Source organism: Bidens hawaiensis, unplaced genomic scaffold (genome assembly GCF_021521415.1).
Source record: "Bidens hawaiensis isolate Kalapana, Puna unplaced genomic scaffold, B.hawaiensis_p1.1 tig00020354_1, whole genome shotgun sequence".
Taxonomy (NCBI): domain Eukaryota; kingdom Viridiplantae; phylum Streptophyta; class Magnoliopsida; order Asterales; family Asteraceae; genus Bidens; species Bidens hawaiensis.
This window is the reverse complement of record NW_027493100.1, coordinates 439,531-464,621: the sequence shown is the minus strand read 5'-3', so window position 1 is coordinate 464,621 and position 25,091 is coordinate 439,531.

Sequence of the window (25,091 nt, the reverse complement as noted above, 5' to 3'; positions counted from 1 at the left end):
AACTCATAATAATTTTTTTTTTTTTTTTTGATAAACATTTACATAGACTTCAGAGTAGTAACCAGCTGCAAGTCCCGAATCTGGATCACTGCAGTTTCTTGAAACGCTATCTTCACGGGAATCAGAACACTTACGGGCTGCTGTATGACTGGGTAATCGCTTTTCTGCCTATCATTCGGAAAGATATATATGAAGACATGCAAAACTCGTAAGGAGTTTCCACGTAAAATCAAGTAGTTTTAGTTTGTATCACATCTACTTTTACGCACCATAAAAAGTTACCATGACATACAATGACTGTCCTAAAGCCTTTTAAGCCTAATAACTTCACTAGTTAAGCACACAGAATCAGTATATATATCATTTTCCAAGGTTGGATCAATTTTCTGTTAAACATAGCTAACGAACTTCTTACTAAGTAGTAGACTTGAAAAATAATTTCATTTCCCCTTAAAAAAAAATTTAACATTAATCACCCCGATCAAGTCAAGTCGTCAGGTTAACGGCTATCCCGAAGATCCAATGGATCAGCTGGACCGACCACATACTAGTATGTGTCCTTCTAACTAAGTACGATCGACTAATTTTAATCGAAAAAATGAAAACTCATCATAAACCGCCCCGGTCACTTTCAGTCATCTGGTTAATGGCTATCCTCAAAATCTACAAGTAGAAAATGAGGACCAAAACATATCCGAAGACATGTCCTTCAAACTGTGGCAACCGACATACTTTTAAGCGATAGTGATTTTTTTTTTTTTTTTTTTAATATTTCAAACTTGAAAAACATGGTTACTCGGGATTGATCATCCCATTCAACTCAATAAGGTTTTGAAATCTCGTTTTGTCAAACGCTTTTGTATAAAGATCAGCGAAATTATCAAGCGTATCTACCTTTTCAAGTACAATCAGTTTCTTCTCAGCACAATCCCGAATAAAATGATGACGTATGTCAATATGTTTAGTTTTACTATGTTTCACGGGATTGTTAGTTACTGAGATAGCAGCTGTGTTATCAATGCAAATAGGAGTAAGTAAGAAATTCAGACCATAGTCGCGCAACTGTTGTTGAATCCAAAGAACCTGGGAGCAGCAGTTGGATGCTGCCATGTATTCTGTCCTCACAGGTTGAAATTGCGACTGAAGTCTGCTTCTTGCATTGCCACGACACCAATCTGCCACCAAGAAACTGACATCCTCCAGTTGTTGACTTCCGACTCTGATTGCACCCTCCGTAATCAGAATCTGTGTAAGCGACTAGCTCCAAGTCTCCTCCTCTCGGGTACCACAACCCCAGCTTCGGTTTGCCTTGAGATACCGCAAGATCCTCTTCACACCCTTCATGTGAGATTCCTTTGGGTTTGCCTGAAAACGAGCACAAAGACAAACAGCAAACATTATATCAGGCCTAGAAGCAGTTAAGTACATTAAAGAACCTATAATAGCCCGATACTGAGTTGGGTCCACATCTGCATCACCGTCTGACTCAGCACCCAATTTGTGATTGACGCAGATAGGAGTGTCGAATGGAGTGCTGTCCTCCATCTTGAAGCGTTTGAGCACATCATGTACATACTTGGTCTGATGAATGAACATCCCATCCTTCTTCTGATCAACCTGCAATCCTAAAAAGAAAGTTAGTTCACCCATAGCACTCATTTCAAACCTTTTCTTCATGACGTCCTCAAACTCTTGACACATGGAGACTTTAGATGCAGCAAAGATAATGTCATCCACGTAGACTTGCACCAGCAGGAAGTCGCTTCCTTCTCTCTTAACGAACAACGTGCTATCAATTTTCCCTCTTTCAAAACCATTTTCAAGCAAGTAATCTGATAAAGTTGAATACCAGGCACGAGGTGCCTGATGTAGTCCATACAATGCCTTGCTCAACTTGTACACGTGATCAGGAAAGTCTGGGTCAGGAAAACCCGGAGGTTGCTCAACATACACTACCTCATCAACTTTCCCATTCAGAAACGCACTCTTCACATCCAACTGAAATACCTTCATCTTCTTAAAAGCAGCGAACGCCAAAAACAATCTAATGGCTTCCAACCTTGCGACAGGAGCGAACACTTCATTATAATCAATCCCCTCCTGTTGATTAAATCCTTTCACAACTAGCCTCGCCTTGTTTCTGATGATAATCCCTTTCTCATCTCTCTTGCACTTAAACACCCATTTTGTGCCTATCGCATGCACATTTTTCGGTTTTTCAACCAAATCCCATACTTCCATTTTCTTGAACTGAGCCAACTCTTCTTGCATGGCTTCGACCCACGAGCTGTCCTTGAGAGCCATTTGATAATTCTTCGGTTCAATCTGGCTGATAAAGCAGGTGTACAAGCATTCGTTGATTATCCCCGTCTCCTTGATGCTTGTGTAAACACAGGTGTGCTCATTCAAGCTACGTCTTGTTTGTACACCGGAGGACACATCACCAATCACATTCTCCAAAGGGTGATCTTTATGAATTCTCATGGTCGGAACAGAACCGACATGTAAATTGTCTTCCAAGTTAGAAGAGAGCTCGTCAATGGTTGTTTCATGCTGAGAGTGAAATGGATTGAAAAATTCTTCTTCAGTCGAGGTAGCAGGGTTATCGACAACATTTGATGAGGAAGGTTGACATTTATCGATCAGCTGTCTTTGCAATAGATTTTCTTCCTCATCAAGGATCATCTTCGTAGCAACTCTCTCTTCTTCTTCAGCAATATCCAAATACGGTATGTTAAAAGACTTAAAAAGTTTAACATAGTCGAAAAACTCAGCAGGTCCGTTGCTTGGTTTTGGCGGTTGGTAACTTGTGATATCGGTGTTACACACCACCTCAACCTTGCTGGTCGATGTATTGAAGACACGTCTGTTGGGAGTCCCAACAACATAACCGACTAAGATTCCTTCATCGGCTACTTCACCAAATTTAGAATTTGTCTTCAAAATCGAACAAGGGGACCCGAATGGTTCAAGACCACTCAAGTTGGGCTTTCTCCCATGCATAAGCTCATAACACGTTTTACCAAGTCTTTTAACAGTTAAGACTCTATTCAGAACATAACAGGCTGTAGCAATAGCTTCAGCCCAAAACACCACAGGAAGCTTCGAATCAGCCAGCATTGTTCTGGCACCTTCAATTAATGTTCTGTTCTTCCTTTCAGCCACTCCATTCTGTTGCGGTGTATACGGAGCGCTGTATTGGTGTTCAATCCCTCTCTGAAGGCAGAAGATCTCCATCTCAAAATTCTTGAACTCCGTCCCATTGTCACTCCTGATGAACTTGACCCTTTTATCCATAACGTTCTCAACTTTGGTAATCAAATTCTTCACCATCTGAGCCGTCTCGTCTTTTGATTTCAGGAAATACACCCACGAATATCGTGAGTAGTCATCAGTGCTCACCAAGCAATAAGAAGTACCTCCTAGACTTTTTGCATTCACGGGACCGAAGAGATCCATGTGAAGCAACTCCAGAGTACTGGCAATTGAATTGACTTTCTTGGTGAGATGGGATTTCTTGTGCTGCTTTCCCTTCTTGCACGCTATACATTTATCTTCAAAATTGAAATTCTTCAAGGGAACGCCCAGCACAAGCCCATTCCTGACAATGTGGTTCATCTTCCGAAGATGAATGTGCCCCATTCTCCTATGCCACAATTCGGACTCTGATTGACTCGCTTTCGTCATAAGGCATGATTCTGCCGTGGCCATTTCAGTTGATCTCATATCCATAATGTATGTATTTCTATCACGTGGAGCCTTCATCAAAATCCACTCCTCTGGTATCTGAAAACCAGGTTTCAACACGATCGCCTCATTCTTCGTAAAGTGAACGGTGTACTCCTTATCACAAATCTGCGACACACTCAGCAGATTGTGCTTCAATTCTTCTACAAAGTTAACCTTCTCCAAAGTCATCTTTCCGTTTGACACCGTTCCCATTCCAGTAATCTTGCCACCACTTTCACCGGCAAAGCTAACTCTCCCTCCTTGAACAGGTTTCAAATCGTGTAACAAGTATTTGTTACCCGTCATGTGCCGGGAACAGCCGCTATCTACAACCCAAAGATTGTTGGCAGCCCTGTTCAACTGTTCCTGCACAATAAAGCAAAAGATTAGAATTTAGGGATCCAAGACCAATTGGTCTTGGATCTATACATCCCAAACTTTGGCTTTCCAAAGTTAGTATCTCGGTAACTCCTGTAAGTCCCATTAGGATATCTCATTGAAGATTGATTGTAAGGCCTTCCAAACCTTTGAGAATTGAAAGAATTATAGCTTGTGGTTTGGTTATTAGAAGTGTAAAACTGAGATTTGTTTCTATGAAAACCTGAATTATTCACATTTTTGAATTTTAAGTGGTTTTCATTTTTAGGAGCATGATAATTACTATTAGGTCTATTCTCAGCTTTAGTAGGCCTTACACCTCTGAATCGCTGCTTCAGAGGGCAATTTGCAACAAGATGTCCTAATTGATTACATCTAAAGCAACACCTATGCTCAACCTTTTTATCAACCGGTGTTTTAGATGTCGAGGCTATATTACCGCCCGTTCGTCTCACATATGGTGGGACGTACGGGTTTAGTGGAGTACTCCTTTTATTTGTTTTATCTTTTTCTCCACTCTTGGGTAACACAACCTCCTCTTTTGCCTTACCAGACTCGGATGACTCATCCGAATCTGACGAGACTGGACTTTGATCAGAAATTTCAACACTTGAAACAGGCGAACTTGTTTCGCCTCTACTAACATTTGGTTCTTTAACAGTTACCTTAATTGGCACTGTCTGAACAACCTCAAAATCAACAGATTTCTGAACACTAGGGTTAAAGGTGTAATTGTGATTGTACGGTGGTGGAACCTCATGATAACCGATTCCTCCTCTCTTAGCAGAGGAACCTTGATCATTAACAAGGTGATCAAGAATAGCAGAAGAATTTCTGAACTGCTCCAGTTTTCGATTCAGTTCCACCACTTTCACCTGGTGGTCAGCAACCTGTTTTTCTCTCTCAGCAATTAGTTTGGTCTTTTCCTCCAAAACTTCATAGCTTAAATCAATCACTTCAATTTTTTCAGCAAGTTTTGTTTTTAGACTTTTAACATCTTTTTCACAAGCTTTTATTTTAATTTTATAATTATTTTCTCTTGATTTAATAAAGTGATGATCTTCTTTTAAGGTTTTAAATTCAGCATCCAACCTAACATACTGATCGGTTATGGTTGCTAGTTGCTCAGACAAGTTCTCACATTTTGAACAAATTGGTTTAGAACATACCTCGGAGAGCTGGTCATTAACGTCTGCCATTAGAGCTTTGTCTTCTCCGGTAACCTTCTCACTTTCTTCAGTTTCTACCTTTGCCAAATTGCCTACTCAAAAGTTTCTTTAGACAGCAGGTTCCAGTTGTATTCCCATCTGCTCTAGACATCATGGCACTGTAATATTTTCTACCCTCACTTTGCTGTGGAGACCTACCCTGACTTCGTTCCACACGCTCATTCCTGCATTCTTTTGCAAAGTGACCGTTTTGTTGACAATTGTAGCATCTCACCTTTGCCTTGTCAAACCCCGGCTTACCACCGACAAACTTCCTTCCCGTCTTTCTCATAAACCTCTTTACTCTTCTCACGATCATGGCCATTTGCCATTGTAAATCCATTTCTTCCATATCGTCAGCATCAATCTGATCGTAATCTTCATCCAACATAGCTGGATCAACAATCTTCCCTTGAATGTAGTTCTCATAGGAAGCAATGAAAGACGCATAGAGACGAAACTGCTCTTCAGCAGACTTGACACTCATAGGCATCTTGGAGTAGTTGTTGCTGGAAGAACTTGGAGAGCAACTACTCTTGCTTACCTGGGGTTGAGAACCACTCGATCCAGCTGCTACATAGCAAACATCCCCATTTGTGTTAACTGACACATGCCCCTCATGTGATGAGTTGGGGCCCGACTCTCCCTTTGTGTAGTAGGCAGCCGATTCAGTCTTCGATCCTGAGCTAGTGTTGACTTTAGCTCCATACATACCTGGATCTTGAACCTGATCCATCGGTGTTTCTTTTCTGACCATGTTAAGCTCAAAGGTTCTAAGCTTGTTGACTGCCGTTTCAAGATCATATGTGGGAAAGTCCTTGTCTTCCCTCATCAGCACAGTGTACATCTCCCATTTTGGTGAGAGAGCATCTAGAAGCTTCTCAACTATTTCTTCTTCTCGGTAGGAAATGGAATAGTTGCTCAATTCAGTCATCAGATGGTAGTATCGAGTGATAATATCATCTAAAGATTCATTCTTCAAATACTTGAAGACTGAAAACTGGGTTTTGAGCAATTTTATTTTTGAAGCCCGGATTCCTACATTCCCTTCAAATCTGCTCTCAAGAGCTTCCCAAAGCTCTCTTGCTGATGTGTACTTTCTAAACGTATGAAGGATCTCTTGAGGAAGAGCCATAGTAATAGCAGCATGAGCCTTGCTCTCGGCCTCATACATCTTTTTCTCTTCTTCTTCCATTTTACTATACTTTTTAATTTGATCCCGACCTTCATACTCCATAACTGGTGGAATATAACCATCCTGGATGCATACCCACATCTTCGCATCCTGGTATTTGACGTACTGTATAAACCGATCCTTCCATGCAACGAAATCGGTTCCCTTCAGCAATCTTGGGGCCTTGGTAGCTGACCCTGCTTCAACTTCCATCTTCACTAACTCAGAGATGTTGATCGACGACATCTTTCCCGAAAAGCAAGAAACCTGAAAAATTAAGAAATTTTTTTTTTTTTTTTTAAAGTACTGTAGGCGAAGTTACGGAGAACTTCGCTTGAAGTAGGCGAAGTTGTAGAGAACTTCGCTGAAGAACTTCACTGACGAACTTCGCTGATAACACTGCTGTATAACTTCGCTGATTAACTTCGCTGATTCTTAACTTCGCTTGAGGTAAGCGAACTTAAGAGGTAGGCGAAGTTGTAGAGAACTTCGCTTGAATTAGGCGAACTTGAGAAGGTAGGCGAAGTTGTGGATAACTTCGCTTAACCTTATATCTTCGCCGAAACCCTACGAACAGTGACGGCAACTTCGCCTGATGAACACGAAGTTTCTGCAGATCTGTAAATCGGATTTTAACGAGGTTTTTGACGGTGTAAGGGCTTGAACACGATGGTAGGAGGTAAGAATGATCAATAACACAGAAAACACGTCCCGCGAATAGTCGAAACGGGACGATTTCTACACCCGCGTGAATATCCCGAACCACACAATCGAGCAAATGCTCTGATACCAATTGTAGATCGTTACGAGATCCGCACGAGGTCTAGGAGTGCGGAATCCTCCTAGACTCGTTTATGGTGTAAAAGACGAAGAACACAAACACGTACACGAACAAATACACGAACAAATACAAGAACGGGATAAACAAATCTGCAGATTCTTTATAATAAACAAAACATGTTACATACCGTAACCAAACAGAAAACACGACTGACCCGAGGTGAGCTCTACCTCGGGTCGTCTCACACGACTCTCCTTGTCTCTTACTCTCTCTAAACAAACAAACTGCTCAAAACACACACTAATTTCTGGATTACTAAACCTAAACAAGACACACGTATATATATATAAAACATTCTTGGGCCTGGGCTTCAGTAGGCGAAGTTGTTATAACTTCGCCTATGGCGAAGTTATTCTAACTTCGCCTATGGCAGAAGTTGTTACAACTTCGCCTACGGCGAAGTTGTTATAACTTCGCCTATGGCGAAGTTGTTCTAACTTCGTACTTTGTTTCCGCTGATCAGAATTACATAGCGACGGTCACAAAATGCACCAACAGTCTCCCCTTTGACCGTTGCTCTCAATTCTAACAAACACAAAAGATCATCTGTTACACGACATGCACCAACAGTCCCCCTCTTAACTGATGATCTTCTGTTTGCAGTCATCCAGCCGTGTCTGAATCTGTCATGTAGCTTCACAAATCTACCAATCACCCAGCATCTTCCATATCAGATCTTCCCTTCAGTGTAAGCTTCTCCGACTATAACGATTGAGGTCTTTGAAATGCATGCATCCTCGTGCCAATAGATCATCTCAACCAATCACGTGAGTCCATCTGACTTCACCAACACGTGAAGTTGGGCTTCCTCCACAACTTCACCAACTCGTCGGCATACGATAAGGTTTAATCTTCAACTACTCAACATCAAGTGATCAATTTCATCACAAAACCACCTTGACAGAATCTAACACATGACCATTAATTAATCTGAAGCATCTTCAATCACCAGGGATAACGATCAAGAACATAAACACTTTAATTCCCGATTAAATCCAACTTGTTCCAGAATTTTCACTCTAATAAATGAGCATCACGTTTCAGGATCCAATTCTCGAACGCCTTGAAAATAACATAAATAATATGCTCTGACCGCAATCCAGTAATGACGAAAACCTTCAGTTCAATTTGACTTTCTTCAGTTGGTCAACCTCGAACAACAACAATTTCATTGCCCACAAACACCCAAATATGTGTCAATATCCAGTTTCAATCAATATCCCATTCACAAACTCAACTCCATATCCAGAGTTGACACGTATTTGTTCACCCGTAAGACCAAGAGATAACAAGTTTCACTCGTTGATGGAACAACATCTTCGGTCTCACAATAATCGTGTACACCGGGCCATACAAACGAAAACACCAAATACGTGTTGACACGTATCCAGGGTTGACACGTATTTTTTTTTTTTTAACTTCGCCGAGAAGTCAACTTCGCCTGGCTATAACTTCGCCTGTCCATAACTTCGCCAGACCTTATATCTTCGCTGAAACCCTACGAACAGTGACGGCAACTTCGCCTAATGAACAATAACTTCGCCTGCGGCGCTGTTCGGCCAGAAACGCACAGAAACGTGCCAGAAACACCAAAACGCAGATCTCGAACCATAACATAAGAGCCTAAGGCTCTGATACCACATGTAAGTCCTCACGGGGCGTCGCCGATCGATACGAGATCCGCACGAGGTCTAGGAGTGCGGAATCCTCCTAGACCTCGTGCGGATCTCGTATCGATCGGCGACGCCCCGTGAGGACTTACGTGAGGACTTACAGATCTCGTATCGATAAGCGAAGTTATCCACAACTTCGCCTACCTTCTCAAGTTCGCCTAATTCAAGCGAAGTTCTCTACAACTTCGCCTACCTCTTAAGTTCGCTTACCTCAAGCGAAGTTAAGAATCAGCGAAGTTATACAGCAGTGTTATCAGCGAAGTTCGTCAGCGAAGTTCTTCAGCGAAGTTCTCTACAACTTCGCCTACTTCAAGCGAAGTTCTCCGTAACTTTGCCTAGAGTACTTTAAAAAAAAAAAAAAAATTTCTTAATTTTTCAGGTTTCTTGCTTTTCGGGAAAGATGTCGTCGATCAACATCTCTGAGTTAGTGAAGATGGAAGTTGAAGCAGGGTCAGCTACCAAGGCCCCAAGATTGCTGAAGGGAACCGATTTCGTTGCATGGAAGGATCGGTTTATACAGTACGTCAAATACCAGGATGCGAAGATGTGGGTATGCATCCAGGATGGTTATATTCCACCAGTTATGGAGTATGAAGGTCGGGATCAAATTAAAAAGTATAGTAAAATGGAAGAAGAAGAGAAAAAGATGTATGAGGCCGAGAGCAAGGCTCATGCTGCTATTACTATGGCTCTTCCTCAAGAGATCCTTCATACGTTTAGAAAGTACACATCAGCAAGAGAGCTTTGGGAAGCTCTTGAGAGCAGATTTGAAGGGAATGTAGGAATCCGGGCTTCAAAAATAAAATTGCTCAAAACCCAGTTTTCAGTCTTCAAGTATTTGAAGAATGAATCTTTAGATGATATTATCACTCGATACTACCATCTGATGACTGAATTGAGCAACTATTCCATTTCCTACCGAGAAGAAGAAATAGTTGAGAAGCTTCTAGATGCTCTCCCACCAAAATGGGAGATGTACACTGTGCTGATGAGGGAAGACAAGGACTTTCCCACATATGATCTTGAAACGGCAGTCAACAAGCTCAGAACCTTTGAGCTTAACATGGTCAGAAAAGAAACACCGATGGATCAGGTTCAAGATCCAGGTATGTATGGAGCTAAAGTCAACACTAGCTCAGGATCGAAGACTGAATCGGCTGCCTACTACACAAAGGGAGAGTCGGGCCCCAACTCATCACATGAGGGGCATGTGTCAGTTAACACAAATGGGGATGTTTGCTATGTAGCAGCTGGATCGAGTGGTTCTCAACCCCAGGTAAGCAAGAGTAGTTGCTCTCCAAGTTCTTCCAGCAACAACTACTCCAAGATGCCTATGAGTGTCAAGTCTGCTGAAGAGCAGTTTGGTCTCTATGCGTCTTTCATTGCTTCCTATGAGAACTACATTCAAGGGAAGATTGTTGATCCAGCTATGTTGGATGAAGATTACGATCAGATTGATGCTGACGATATGGAAGAAATGGATTTACAATGGCAAATGGCCATGATCGTGAGAAGAGTAAAGAGGTTTATGAGAAAGACGGGAAGGAAGTTTGTCGGTGGTAAGCCGGGGTTTGACAAGGCAAAGGTGAGATGCTACAATTGTCAACGAAACGGTCACTTTGCAAAAGAATGCAGGAATGAGCGTGTGGAACGAAGTCAGGGTAGGTCTCCACAGCAAAGTGAGGGTAGAAAAGATTACAGTGCCATGATGTCTAGAGCAGATGGTGAATACAACTGGAACCTGCTTTCTAAAGAAACTTTTGAGCAGGCAAATTTGGCAAAGGTAGAAACAGAAGAAAGTGAGAAGGTTACCGGAGAAGACAAAGCTCTAATGGCAGACGTTAATGACCAGCTCTCCGAGGTATGTTCTAAACCAATTTGTTCAAAATGTGAGAACTTGTCTGAGCAACTAGCAACCATAACCGATCAGTATGTTAGGTTGGATGCTGAATTTAAAACCTTAAAAGAAGATCATCACTTTATTAAATCAAGAGAAAATAATTATAAAATTAAAATAAAAGCTTGTGAAAAAGATGTTAAAAGTCTAAAAACAAAACTTGCTGAAAAAATTGAAGTGATTGATTTAAGCTATGAAGTTTTGGAGGAAAAGACCAAACTAATTGCTGAGAGAGAAAAACAAATTGCTGACCACCAGGTGAAAGTGGTGGAACTGAACCGAAAACTGGAGCAGTTCAGAAATTCTTCTGCTATTCTTGATCACCTTGTTAGTGATCAAGGTTCCTCTGCTAAGAGAGGAGGAATCGGTTATCATGAGGTTCCACCACCGTATAATCACAATTACACTTTTAACCCTAGTGTTCAGAAATCTGTTGATTTTGAGGTTGCTCAGACAGTGCCAATTAAGGTAACTGTTAAAGAACCAAATGTTAGTAGAGGCGAAACAAGTTCGCCTGTTTCAAGAGTTGAAATTTCTGATCAAAGTCCAGTCTCGTCAGTTTCGGATAAGTCATCCGAGTCTGGTAAGGCAAAAGAGGAGGTTGTGTTACCCAAGAGTGGAGAAAAAGATAAAACAAATAAAATGAGTACTCCACTAAACCTGTACGTCCCACCATATGTGAGACGAACGGGCGGTAATATAGCCTCGACATCTAAAACACCGGTTGATAAAAAGGTTGAGCATAGGTGTTGCTTTAGATGTAATCAATTAGGACATCTTGTTGCAAATTACCCTCTGAAGCAGCGATTCAGAGGTGTAAGGCCTACTAAAGCTGAGAATAGACCTAATAGTAATTATCATGCTCCTAAAAATGAAAACCACTTAAAATTCAAAAATGTGAATAATTCAGGTTTTCATAGAAACAAATCTCAGTTTTACACTTCTAATAACCAAACCACAAGCTATAATTCTTTCAATTCTCAAAGGTTTGGAAGGCCTTACAATCAATCTTCAATGAGATATCCTAATGGGACTTACAGGAGTTACCGAGATACTAACTTTGGAAAGCCAAAGTTTGGGATGTATAGATCCAAGACCAATTGGTCTTGGATCCCTAAATTCTAATCTTTTGCTTTATTGTGCAGGAACAGTTGAACAGGGCTGCCAACAATCTTTGGGTTGTAGATAGCGGCTGTTCCCGGCACATGACGGGTAACAAATACTTGTTACACGATTTGAAACCTGTTCAAGGAGGGAGAGTTAGCTTTGCCGGTGAAAGTGGTGGCAAGATTACTGGAATGGGAACGGTGTCAAACGGAAAGATGACTTTGGAGAAGGTTAACTTTGTAGAAGAATTGAAGCACAATCTGCTGAGTGTGTCGCAGATTTGTGATAAGGAGTACACCGTTCACTTTACGAAGAATGAGGCGATCGTGTTGAAACCTGGTTTTCAGATACCAGAGGAGTGGATTTTGATGAAGGCTCCACGTGATAGAAATACATACATTATGGATATGAGATCAACTGAAATGGCCACGGCAGAATCATGCCTTATGACGAAAGCGAGTGAATCAGAGTCCGAATTGTGGCATAGGAGAATGGGGCACATTCATCTTCGGAAGATGAACCACATTGTCAGGAATGGGCTTGTGCTGGGCGTTCCCTTGAAGAATTTCAATTTTGAAGATAAATGTATTGCGTGCAAGAAGGGAAAGCAGCACAAGAAATCCCATCTCACCAAGGAAGTCAATTCAATTGCCAGTACTCTGGAGTTGCTTCACATGGATCTCTTCGGTCCCGTGAATGCAAAAAGTCTATGAGGAACTTCTTATTGCTTGGTGATCACTGATGACTACTCACGATATTCGTGGGTGTATTTCCTGAAATCAAAAGACGAAACGGCTCAGATGGTGAAGAATTTGATTACCAAAGTTGAGAACGTTATGGATAAAAGGGTTAAGTTCATCAGAAGTGACAATGGAACGGAGTTCAAGAATTTTGAGATGGAGATCTTCTGCCTTCAGAGAGGGATTGAACACCAATACAGTGCTCCGTATACACCGCAACAGAATGGAGTGGCTAAAAGGAAGAACAGAACATTAATTGAAGGTGCCAGAACAATGCTGGCTGATTCGAAGCTTCCTGTGGTGTTTTGGGCTGAAGCTGTTGCTACAGCCTGTTATGTTATGAATAGAGTCTTAACTGTTAAAAGACTTGGTAAAACGTGTTATGAGCTTATGCATGGGAGAAAGCCCAACTTGAGTGGTCTTGAACCATTCGGGTCCCCTTGTTCGATTTTGAAGACAAATTCTAAATTTGGTGAAGTAGCCGATGAAGGAATCTTAGTCGGTTATGTTGTTGGGACTCCCAACAGACGTGTCTTCAATACATCGACCAGCAAGGTTGAGGTGGTGTGTAACACCGATATCACAAGTTACCAACCGCCAAAACCAAGCAACGGACCTGCTGAGTTTTTCGACTATGTTAAACTTTTTAAGTCTTTTAACATACCGTATTTGGATATTGCTGAAGAAGAAGAGAGAGTTGCTACGAAGATGATCCTTGATGCGGAAGAAAATCTATTGCAAAGACAGCTGATCGATAAATGTCAACCTTCCTCATCAAATGCTGTCGATAACCCTGCTACCTCGACTGAAGAAGAATTTTTCAATCCATTTCACTCTCAGCATGAAACAACCATTGACGAGCTCTCTTCTAACTTGGAAGACAATTTACATGTCGGTTCTGTTCCGACCACGAGAATTCATAAAGATCACCCTTTGGAGAATGTGATTGGTGATGTGTCCTCCGGTGTACAAACAAGACGTAGCTTGAATGAGCACACCTGTGTTTACACAAGCATCAAGGAGACGGGGATAATCAACGAATGCTTGTACACATGCTTTATCAGCCAGATTGAACCGAAGAATTATCAAATGGCTCTCAAGGACAGCTCGTGGGTCGAAGCCATGCAAGAAGAGTTGGCTCAGTTCAAGAAAATGGAAGTATGGGATTTGGTTGAAAAACCGAAAAATGTGCATGCGATAGGCACAAAATGGGTGTTTAAGTGCAAGAGAGATGAGAAAGGGATTATCATAAGAAACAAGGCGAGGCTAGTTGTGAAAGGATTTAATCAACAAGAGGGGATTGATTATAATGAAGTGTTCGCTCCTGTCGCAAGGTTGGAAGCCATTAGATTGTTTTTGGCGTTCGCTGCTTATAAGAAGATGAAGGTATTTCAGTTGGATGTGAAGAGTGCGTTTCTGAATGGGAAAGTTGATGAGGTAGTGTATGTTGAGCAACCTCCGGGTTTTCCTGACCCAGACTTTCCTGATCACGTGTACAAGTTGAGCAAGGCATTGTATGGACTACATCAGGCACCTCGTGCCTGGTATTCAACTTTATCAGATTACTTGCTTGAAAATGGGTTTGAAAGAGGGAAGATTGATAGTACGTTTTCGTTAAGAGAGAAGGAAGCGACTTCCTGCTGGTGCAAGTCTACGTGGATGACATTATCTTTGCTGCATCTAAAGTCTCCATGTGTCAGGAGTTCGTGGACGTCATGAGGAAAAGGTTTGAAATGAGTGCTATGGGTGAACTAACTTTCTTTTTAGGATTGCAGGTTGATCAAAAGAAGGATGGGATGTTCATTCATCAGACCAAGTATGTCCATGATGTGCTCAAACGCTTCAAGATGGAGGACAGCACTCCATTCGACACTCCAATCTGCGTCAATCACAAATTGGGTGCTGAGTCAGACGGTGATGCAGATGTGGACCCAACTCAGTATCGGGCTATAATAGGTTCTTTAATGTACTTAACTGCTTCTAGGCCTGATATAATGTTTGCTGTTTGTCTTTGTGCTCGTTTTCAGGCAAACCCAAAGGAATCTCACATGAAGGGTGTGAAGAGGATCTTGCGGTATGTCAAGGGCAAACCGAAGCTGGGGTTGTGGTACCCGAGAGGAGGAGACTTGGAGCTAGTCGCTTACACAGATTCTGATTATGGAGGGTGCAATAAGAGTCGGAAGTCAACAACTGGAGGATGTCAGTTTCTTGGTGGCAGATTGGTGTCGTGGCAATGCAAGAAGCAGACTTCAGTCGCAATTTCAACCTGTGAGGCAGAATACATGGCAGCATCCAACTGCTGCTCCCAGGTTCTTTGGATTCAACAACAGTTGCGCGACTATGGTCTGAATTTCTTACTTACTCCTATTTGCATTGATAACACAGCTGCTATCTCAGTAACTAACAATCCCGTGAAACATAGTAAAACTAAACATATTGACATACGTCATCATTTTATTCGGGATTGTGCTGAGAAGAAACTGATTGTACTTGAAAAGGTGGATACGCTTGATAATTTCGCTGATCTTTATACAAAAGCGTTTGACAAAACGAGATTTCAAAACCTTATTGAGTTGAATGGGATGATCAATCCCGAGTAACCATGTTTTTCAAGTTTGAAATACTAAAAAAAAAAAAAAAAAAATCACTATCGCTTAAAAGTGTGTCGGTTACCACAGTTTGAAGGACATGTCTTCGGATATGTTTTGGTCCTCATTTTCTACTTGTAGATTTTGAGGATAGCCATTAACCAGATGACTGAAAGTGACCGGGGCGGTTTATGATGAGTTTTCATTTTTTCGATTAAAATTAGTCGATCGTACTTAGTTAGAAGGACACATACTAGTATGTGGTCGGTCCAGCTGATCCATTGGATCTTCGGGATAGCCGTTCACCTGACGACTTGACTTGATCGGGGCGATTAATGTTAAATTTTTTTTTAAGGGGAAATGAAATTATTTTTCAAGTCTACTACTTAGTAAGAAGTTCGTTAGCTATGTTTAACAGAAAATTGATCCAACCTTGGAAAATGATATATATACTGATTCTGTGTGCTTAACTAGTGAAGTTATTAGGCTTAAAAGGCTTTAGGACAGTCATTGTATGTCATGGTAACTTTTTATGGTGCGTAAAAGTAGATGTGATACAAACTAAAACTACTTGATTTTACGTGGAAACTCCTTACGAGTTTTGCATGTCTTCATATATATCTTTCCGAATGATAGGCAGAAAAGCGATTACCCAGTCATACACGAGCCCGTAAGTGTTCTGATTCCCGTGAAGATAGCGTTTCAAGAAACTGCAGTGATCCAGATTCGGGACTTGCAGCTGGTTACTACTCTGAAGTCTATGTAAATGTTTATCAAAAAAAAAAAAAAAATTATTATGAGTTATTGAAACATTTTAGAGTTCAACATATCAAGACTTCTTAATCATGGAGTAAGAAAGAGAACGGGAAGGAGATGAAGACTAATTACAAACTTAATCAGACACTAAGGGTCAAAGTCAATTCGGGGTGACTTGGGGAAAGCCAAATACGCTTTGAGAATAGATAGGAGGCATCATAATCTCTGAGTTGTTGCCCACTTAAATTTTGAGGCTTAATTGAACCTAACTCGTATCACAGAAACGATGAAAACCATCTTAAGTTATTTACCTGCTTACAACCTGTCTCTTGATGTCATAATACAGCTAAACACGGATCTATGTGACAGTCACATACTTAGTATGATTCCTGTTCGGATCTTTTCTAAAACGTAGCAGTCCCTATCGAGACTGAAATTTGATCCCTTATACTTAAATTGTTTAAAATTTTCTTTTTATGTAGTTGTATTTTTTTTATATAACAAGTTACTTGGACTTGATCGTGTCATTTAGTTCTTAAAGGAAAGTTTTATAACTTGATTGGAAAAATGTTGAAATTATAAGGTTAAATTTTGTAAATATAGGCGATGTTGTTGAACAGGCGAAGTTGTGGATACCATCGCCTAGGCGAAGTTATCCGTAACTTCGCCTGTATAACTTCGCCCCTATATAAGGATTTTCAAGAGTCAAACAGTTCATTATTCTCAACTCAGCGAACTTATATCCTTCGTTTTCACAGCGAACTTATATACAGATCCATACTTGTTTTCTTTCTTCGATCTCAAACCGATTTAAAGGTTGGTTGGGTTATTACATCGTATTATCCGTTCATTGATGTTAATCTAAGGTTGTTTCGACAACCGGGTAATAACCTCGGACGACCGATCCTTAAACCCGATTTCAAATCTTGTTTTCACGTGGTCATGTACAACCTGGTCGTTTAGTTATCATTAATATCGTGTGTTTTAGCCTCCTCAATCGTCAAAATTAATCGAAACATCGGATTTTCGAGTTTGAATCAAACTCACTGTCGCCGATTCATATTCAGGCGAACTTAAGGTTTAGGCGAAGTTAACCGTAACTTCGCCTGATGCTCAACTTCGCCTGAAGCTTAAATTCGCCTGAGGCGATGTTGTGGTGAGGCGAACTTAAAGATGAAGCGAAGTTGTTCCCAACTTCGCCCCAACTTTAACTTCACCTGGATCCTTTTAACTTAACAATTATTAGACGAACTTAAAGATGAAGCGAAGTTGTTCCCAACTTCGCCCCAACTTTAACTTCGCCTATACAGTTTTTATCATAACTTCGCTCATGGTAACAAGCGAACTTGTGTTATGTCTTAATGTTTATCTAACTTGGTTCGTTTGTTGCAGAGATGGCTGCTGTTGCCGGTGTTGGAGGTGCTGGAGGAGATGACGGTGATAACCAGAGGCAATTCTTTCCGGGTCACAACATGTTTATCACCTTAGACCCGGAAACGAGCGGAGTTGAAGACTACCGTGAGATCATCACATTCCTCATTCGCTCGAGGATATTCCACGCAATCACGACGACAATGCCGATATCCTTACCCAATATCGAGACTTCTGGCAGACGTGGAGTACGATTGTCGTGTTGAGCCCCCGGTTATGAGAGCAACAGTCAATAATCAATAAGTTCAGTTCTCGTCTGAACAAATACGGGTGGCGTTACGTTTCGGTGAGGAGACTCGGAACGACCCAACTGAGTTTGTGGCTCCGTTCCGTGATGGAGCGTTTCTCCGAATGGGCTATTCTGGTCCATTAGGTGATACCCAGAGACGGAAGGGGTTTCTGCTTGATCAGTGGTGCTTCCTCATGCACGTTATGATTGTGTGTATGATGGGAGGAAGGCGGGCACTGACGGTATGGGTGCGACCATGCAGTCCGCAATGACTGCTCTGACCTATAACAAACGTTATAGCTTCAGTCAGATGGTCTTTTACGAGATTGAACCTTAACGTATATCTAACTTGGTTCGTTTGTTGCAGATATGGCTGCAGTAGCAGGTGCCGGAGGTGCTGGAGGTGATGACGGAGATAATCAGAGATAATTCTTTCCGGGTCACAACATGTTCATCACCTTAGACCCGGAAATGAGCGGTGTTGAAGACTACCGTGAGATCATCACATTCCTCATTCGCTCGAGGATATTCCACGCTATCACGACGACTCTGCCGATATCCTTACCCAATATCGAGGATTTCTGGCAGACTGTGGAGTACGATTGCCGTGTTGAGCCCCCGGTTATGCGAGCAACCGTCAACAACCAAGAAGTTCAGTTCTCATCTGAACAGATACGGGTGGCTCTACGATTCGGTGAAGAGACTAGGGATGACCCTACGGAGTTTGTGGCTCGTTCCGTGATGGAGCGTTTCTCCGAATGGGCTACTCTGGTCCATTAGGTGATACTCAAAGGAGGAAGGGGTTCCTGCTCGATCAGTGGCGCTTCCTCATGCACGTCATGATTGTGTGTATGTCTGGGAGGAAGGCGGGTACTGACGGTATGGGTGCGACCATGCAGTCTGCAATGACTGCTCTGACTTATAACAAACGTTATAGTTTTAGTCAGATGGTCTTTTACGAGATCGACAGACAGAGGAGGGCGATGGCTCGTGAGCGGTTCATAATGTATCCAAGATTCATACAGACGATCTTGAACCATGTGGCTCCAAATTTGCCACAACGATGCCCAATAAGATACGTGGAGAGTGTGAGAATACGTATCTTTGCTCAATGTCGTACTTCGAGTGCGAGGAGCAAGCCTGAACGTCGTCCAAGGCATACTCCACTCTTCGGGTACTTGATAAACCCGGGGTATGTGCCAGCTCGGGGGGATGAGTTCAGAGACCCTCAACCACAACAGGCAGGAGCAACTCGTGATGTACCTACTGTGCCTGTGGTGTCGGCTGAGGAGGATGTAGACCTTGATGCTGCATTTGGCGGCCAAGGATTCTTCGACATGGATCGTTTTGATCCACATGAAGAAGTGCAGGTCTCTGCTGCACAGATTAGGGAAGTGAGTGTAACTAGAGCAGCTACGACGGTGGCTGACTCAGATCTTGACGATGTTATGGATGAGGCGAGGAGGATGTTGGTGACTAGAGAGAGGACGTTGGGGAAGAGGAAGAGGACAGTGGATGATAGTGAGTCAGAAGAAGAAGAGGAGGATATACACAAGTTGATCAGACGATCAAGACGTGAAAGGACAGGTGCTGGTATGGGAGCTGGAGAGACTTCACGAGTTATACGTTTTGCTCCATCCGCACTGTCAGGTATGTCGATTGTTCCTACTTCTGTACAGGTTACAAGCGCTGCGGATGTTCCCGTGGTGGCTACATCAGCTGTCGGCATCCCATCCATCACACTACAGACGACGACTCCGGAGATTGTGTCGTTACCACCTCCAATGCTTACTCCTTCAGAGGTGGTGGCACGGTTTGTAGAGTCGACGGTCGTCGCAACTGCAGGGTTGTCGGTCACGATACCACCTGCGGTTACGTCCACAAACTGCTTCTGATGTCCCGGTTACATTCGAGATCCCTCCTCAGTAAACTCAAGACACATCTAACGTGAGGTTTGATTTCGATGCAACCCTCTCAGACTCGGAGAGAATAGCTGCACTTGAGCGGGTCGTGGCAGAGCAATCGAGGATAAACTTTATCCAGACCCAGGCTATTCAGCGCCTTGTAGCAGAAAATCAACTACAGTCGTCCCTCCTGGTTGAACATGGGCGTATTATAGATGCTATGAAGGAGTTCTTGGCATCTCAGGGGGAGACAGGCTGTAGAGGCGACGAGTTAAGGACGAAGAAGAGAAATGACAGAGACGATGATCCCAATGCACCGAAAGGTGCAGGTGGTGAGTTGCCAAGAACTACTCAAGCTCTTGGGACTTCCACAGCTCAGGGGAGTCTGCGGGTGCAGTTGGTGGTGATGAGGTGGTGATGGTTGATGATGATGATGTGATAGATGCGTTGAAAGAATTGAATGATGATATGCTAGAAGATGATGATATGTTTGATGATGATGTGCTGCCGATTGAGGAGATTGAGAAGATTGGCGCACAAATTGTGATTGAAGATGAGATTGAAGAGGGTGAGATAGTAGAAGAAAATGTTGAACACGAGATCCCAGATGTTGAGAAAGCCGATATTGGTACTGAGATGGAGAATGATGAGACAGAGTGGGAGGAGCAGCCTAGGTGGAAAGAAGGATATGCTCATTGGTTTATTAAGACTAAAAAGCCTGCTGTTCCAACCATGTTCAAGAAGAATTATAATATAAAAGGCTATGCTGAAGCGAAGAATGGGATTATTTGCTGGATCTATGATGAGCAGTTGAAGCTCTTTGTGCTCAAACGGTATGACGGCGTTCAGTATTTTAAAAGAATATTAAGGTCGTTGAATACACTGCCGGAATGTGAAGTGAAAGACTTAGCCAGATTGGGGTTAATCAATCGAAGTGACGATAATATGGCTAGAGTCATTGAGAAAATTGTTTGGAGAGAGAGTATAAAAGAGAACAAGTTTGAGCTGTTGAAGCCACAAAAGGGAAAACTTGTTGAGGACAAGGATAGAGGTCTAAGAACTGATGGAAAACCTTGGATGGTAATGAAGTATAAACCGATCCGGTGCCTGAAAGAAGTACCGATGAAGCTAATGCCCAAGGATGTGCTTAAGGACCTAAAGTGGTGGTACGTGGATTGTGAGACAGCAGAGGCGGTGATGGAAGACGAGGATGAACAAGAGCTCCTTAGAGTTTACGATCCGATGCATTTGGTAAACTTATCGCAAGCTGATCTGAAGGTGCTTAATGAGAAGAAAATCTTTTATATTCCTGCTTGGAAGGATGAAGCGAGGAAGTATCAAAGAGTCGTGTCAGTTTGTGTTAGAGAAGGAGTGCATGCGTGAAGATACAGGATTACAAGAAAAGAGCTTAAAGATCAAGATATGAAGCTACTGCCAATGGGGAGTCTGTTGGGGCATGAATGTCAGTAGTTCATAGTCTAGTGTCTGTAATCGAGTCTGTAATGTTATTTATGTTTTTGTTTAAAGCGAAGTTGTTAACAAGTTCGCCTAGGCGAACTTGTTGAACAAGCGAAGTTATGGACAACTTCGCCTGAACATATCAGGCGAAGTTTTCGTGTATTTATATTAGATGTTACGGCTTGGTTTAGTTTAATTAATCAGTTAGTAGTTCGTGAGTTCAGTTAATCAGTAAGTCGTTTGAGTCGATCGAGTCGACGAGACTCTGTAATAGTGATATCATATCACGTGTTCGGTTATCAATATAACGTGTTCGTTTATCGTATCGTGTGATCCGTCCAGGGATTCCGCACCTGAGTAGACGAGAGTCCAGGGATCGTTACGGATCACACGAGATATCGCGGTCTACTCAGGTGCGGAATCCCTGCGTAGATCGTTACGAGTGTTTCCCTGGACGGATCACACGAGATATCGCGGTCTACTCAGGTGCGGAATCCCTGCGTAGATCGTTACGAGTGTAGAAAGCAAATCAAACAAACACGATACGATAAACGAACACGTTATATTGATAACCGAACACGTGATATGATATCACTATTACAGACTCTCGTCGACTCGATCGACTCAAACGACTTACTGATTAACTGAACTCACGAACTACTAACTGATTAATTAACCCTAACAAAGCCGTAACCTAAGACTTTATATACACGACAACTTCGCCTGATATGTTCAGGCGAAGTTGTCCATAACTTCGCTTGTTCAACAAGTTCGCCTAGGCGAACTTGTTAACAACTTCGCTTTACACAAAAACATAAATAACATTACAGACTCGATTACAGACACTAGACTATGAACTACTGACATTCATGCACCAACACCTGCAGTTCAAGCAGCCATTGTTCAAGCTGTAGTTGCTGCTGTGAAGAACCTGAATCCCGAAGGATCTGCTGGAAGCCGTGAACGAACCGTTGAAGGGGCAGGTGGTAATAATAGAAAGGATGACGAGAGGGAAAGGGGTGACTCGAGTGAGGTAAAGTCTGTGAAAGATGATGATAGGAAGAGGGGCCGAGGCGGTTGCAACTATAAGTCCTTCAAATGTTGTGACCCGCCTAAGCTGACTGGTTTAGGAGACGCAATCGCTACTCTTCAGTGGATAACCGCCATGGATAAGGTTATCCGCATTAGCGAGTGCCGTCCTGACCAAGCTGTCGGTTATGTCACTCAATCTTTCGAAGATGAGGCTATGTATTGGTGGGAGAGTGTGGAGCAGAGGAAGACCCGTGAAGAGATCAAGGTGATGAGTTAGAATGACCTAAAGGACATGGTGATGAAGAGGTTCTGCGCTGATACAGAAGTTGAAAGAGTGGAGATGAAGTTTCTGAATTTGAAGGCGGGAGGGATGACACAACGGGAGTATACTACTGAATTCAACCGCATGTCTAGGTTGGTACCTGACATGGTGAACACCGAAGCTAAAAGGATCAAGTGTTACGTAAGGGGACTTCCACGGAATGTTCGCACTTTGGTTAAGTCTAGTAAGCCCGCAACATTTGACTCGGCCGTGGAATTGGCCGAGATGATTTATGAGGACCTTGCCAACTGTGAAGGGGAGAAGATGGAACCGAAGAAAAAGAACCCAACCCCAGAACCAGAGGAAGCCAATGAGGTGGATCCACGCAAAAAGAAGGCAAGGCAAGAGGGGTTCACTGCTTGTGAAAAATGTGGGAAGAGACACCCCGGAGAGTGCAGAAAGGGATTAGGTGTTTGCTACAGGTGTGGAAGAGCAGGACATTCCTCTTGGGAATGTAATGATTACCATAGGTGTCACAACTGTGGAGGACGTGGGCACCTAGCAAGTGATTGTAAGAAGCCAAAGGGAGGACATGAAGGAGAGAAGAGTGCTTGAGGTTTAACAGATTCCTCCGTATGCTTAGAGAAGCCATTCAAGAAGGCTAGATGCTAGCCATAAGTATTAAATCTATGTGTAACTTATTGATGACTCGATGCGTGTTGATTTATGTTGAAATTTAGACTGGTGTTTATTAATTATGGTACGAATTGTCTGAATGCATGTTAGTCATGATAAATTGACGTGTTGTGATAGAGTGTCGACTTAGGCTTTAGCATTAATATGATATAAGACAAAGCCTCTTAAAGATCGAAACGAGACTTGGTACATTGAGGGCCTTAAGGACAAGCTACCTTAAATAGCTAATACACGTGACCACCATTCGATAACTGCAAAGTCGGAAGTAAGAAGGGTAACTCAGAAAACGAAGGCGATTCAATAAAGCGTGTAAATATAAGAAGTTTTCCTTTTATAGGGAATAAGTTAGGTTTCGGGGACGAAACCTCTTTAAGGAGGGAAGAGTTGTAACATCCCGAAATTTCAAGATAATATTAATTATATTACTTAATAATAGAGGGAAAGTTTACTCGGGTTATCTGGAAATAGATAATAGAATAGGAGTTGGTATGGGTCGGGCTAGCGTTGGGTATTGGACGTGGGTTAAATGAGAATGGGCCTTAGGTCCATGGGATTTCAGGGATATAAATATCCCCTAAACCCCAAAATATCTTTCATATTTCACCAAACTCCCTAACACACACATACCCACTAACTTCGCCGGAACCGGCTGAGCCAAGGGAAGAATCGGGCAGGTCCGAGAGAGAGCGATTAGTTGTGTTAACAAGTTAAACAAGATCCAAACAAGCTCAAAAAGGTATGATTCTTGACCTTTAAGGTTTAAAGATCCAAGCTTTTTAGTGTATAAGCGACCGAAGATGGTCGGGAAGCGTAGTGGGTGATATTGAACCATAGCAAGGGTGTTAAAAACGCTCAAAATGCTGGAAAGAAACCGAACAGCGGCCGTCTGGGCAACTTCGCCTTCATCTGGGCAACTTCGCCTTCAACGCGATGAACTTTGCCTGCAAGCTAAGTTCGCCTGATGAACTTCGCCTGCAAGCTAAGTTCGCCTGATGGCAACTTCGCTATAAAGTTAAGTTCGCCTAAGGTTCAACTTCGCCTGAAGCCAAGTTCGCCTGATGACAACTTCGCCTGAAGCCAAGTTCGCCTGATGGCAACTTCGCTGTAAAGCTAAGTTCGCCTAAGGTTAACTTCGCCTAGAGCTAAGTTCGCCCGAGGGTTAACTTCGCCTAAAGCCAAGTTTGATTAGAAAATAAGTTATAAAGCGATAAGTTAAAGTAAGCTAATACTAGGCCACCAGATTAGATCAGATGAGTATTGATACGTGTAACTTGTACAGTCAGCCGAGCTCAGTTAGAGAAGGGATTTACAGCTATCAGAAAAAGAAGCAGAATTCAGGTGAGTTTCTAGCCCCATTTATGTGTTACGTTTTCGGGGCTGTGTGCATACTCGATGTGATAGTTAATACACTTACCTTAAATGGTAAGTGTATGCCATGTATGATTTATATGTTATCTATATATGACTTGAATGAGAATGAAATGCTTGTCAGTACGTGAACGATCTTCGGATATTGCACGTATCGTCAAGTGAAGTGACTAGCTCCTCACATGGATATTAAATAATAAAGTATAGTGTTCCTTTTATGGAAGGTATAGTGTTCCTTTTATGGAATGTATAGTGTTCCTTTTATGGATAGTAAAGTGTTCCTTCTATGGATAGTATAGTGTTCCTCCTATGGAAATTATATATGGTAGGGTAATGGCAATGGTTCTTTTAATAAATATTACGTGACGATCCTCCTATGGATATTTATACAAGGTTAAGGTAGTAATATGTGTCTTCGGATACGGGAAGTAATATATGGGAATAAATTGTATGATACCTGATTAACTAGAACTTACTCAGCGTAGCTGACTTTTAGTATGCACGCAGGTGAGCCGATTACAGAGCTAGCAAGAGGATGACGCATGGCATGGATTGAACGGCTGGCATCTGAAGAAAAAAGTAAAGATGTTTTGAATATAAAGTTTTGTGTTATGGTATCA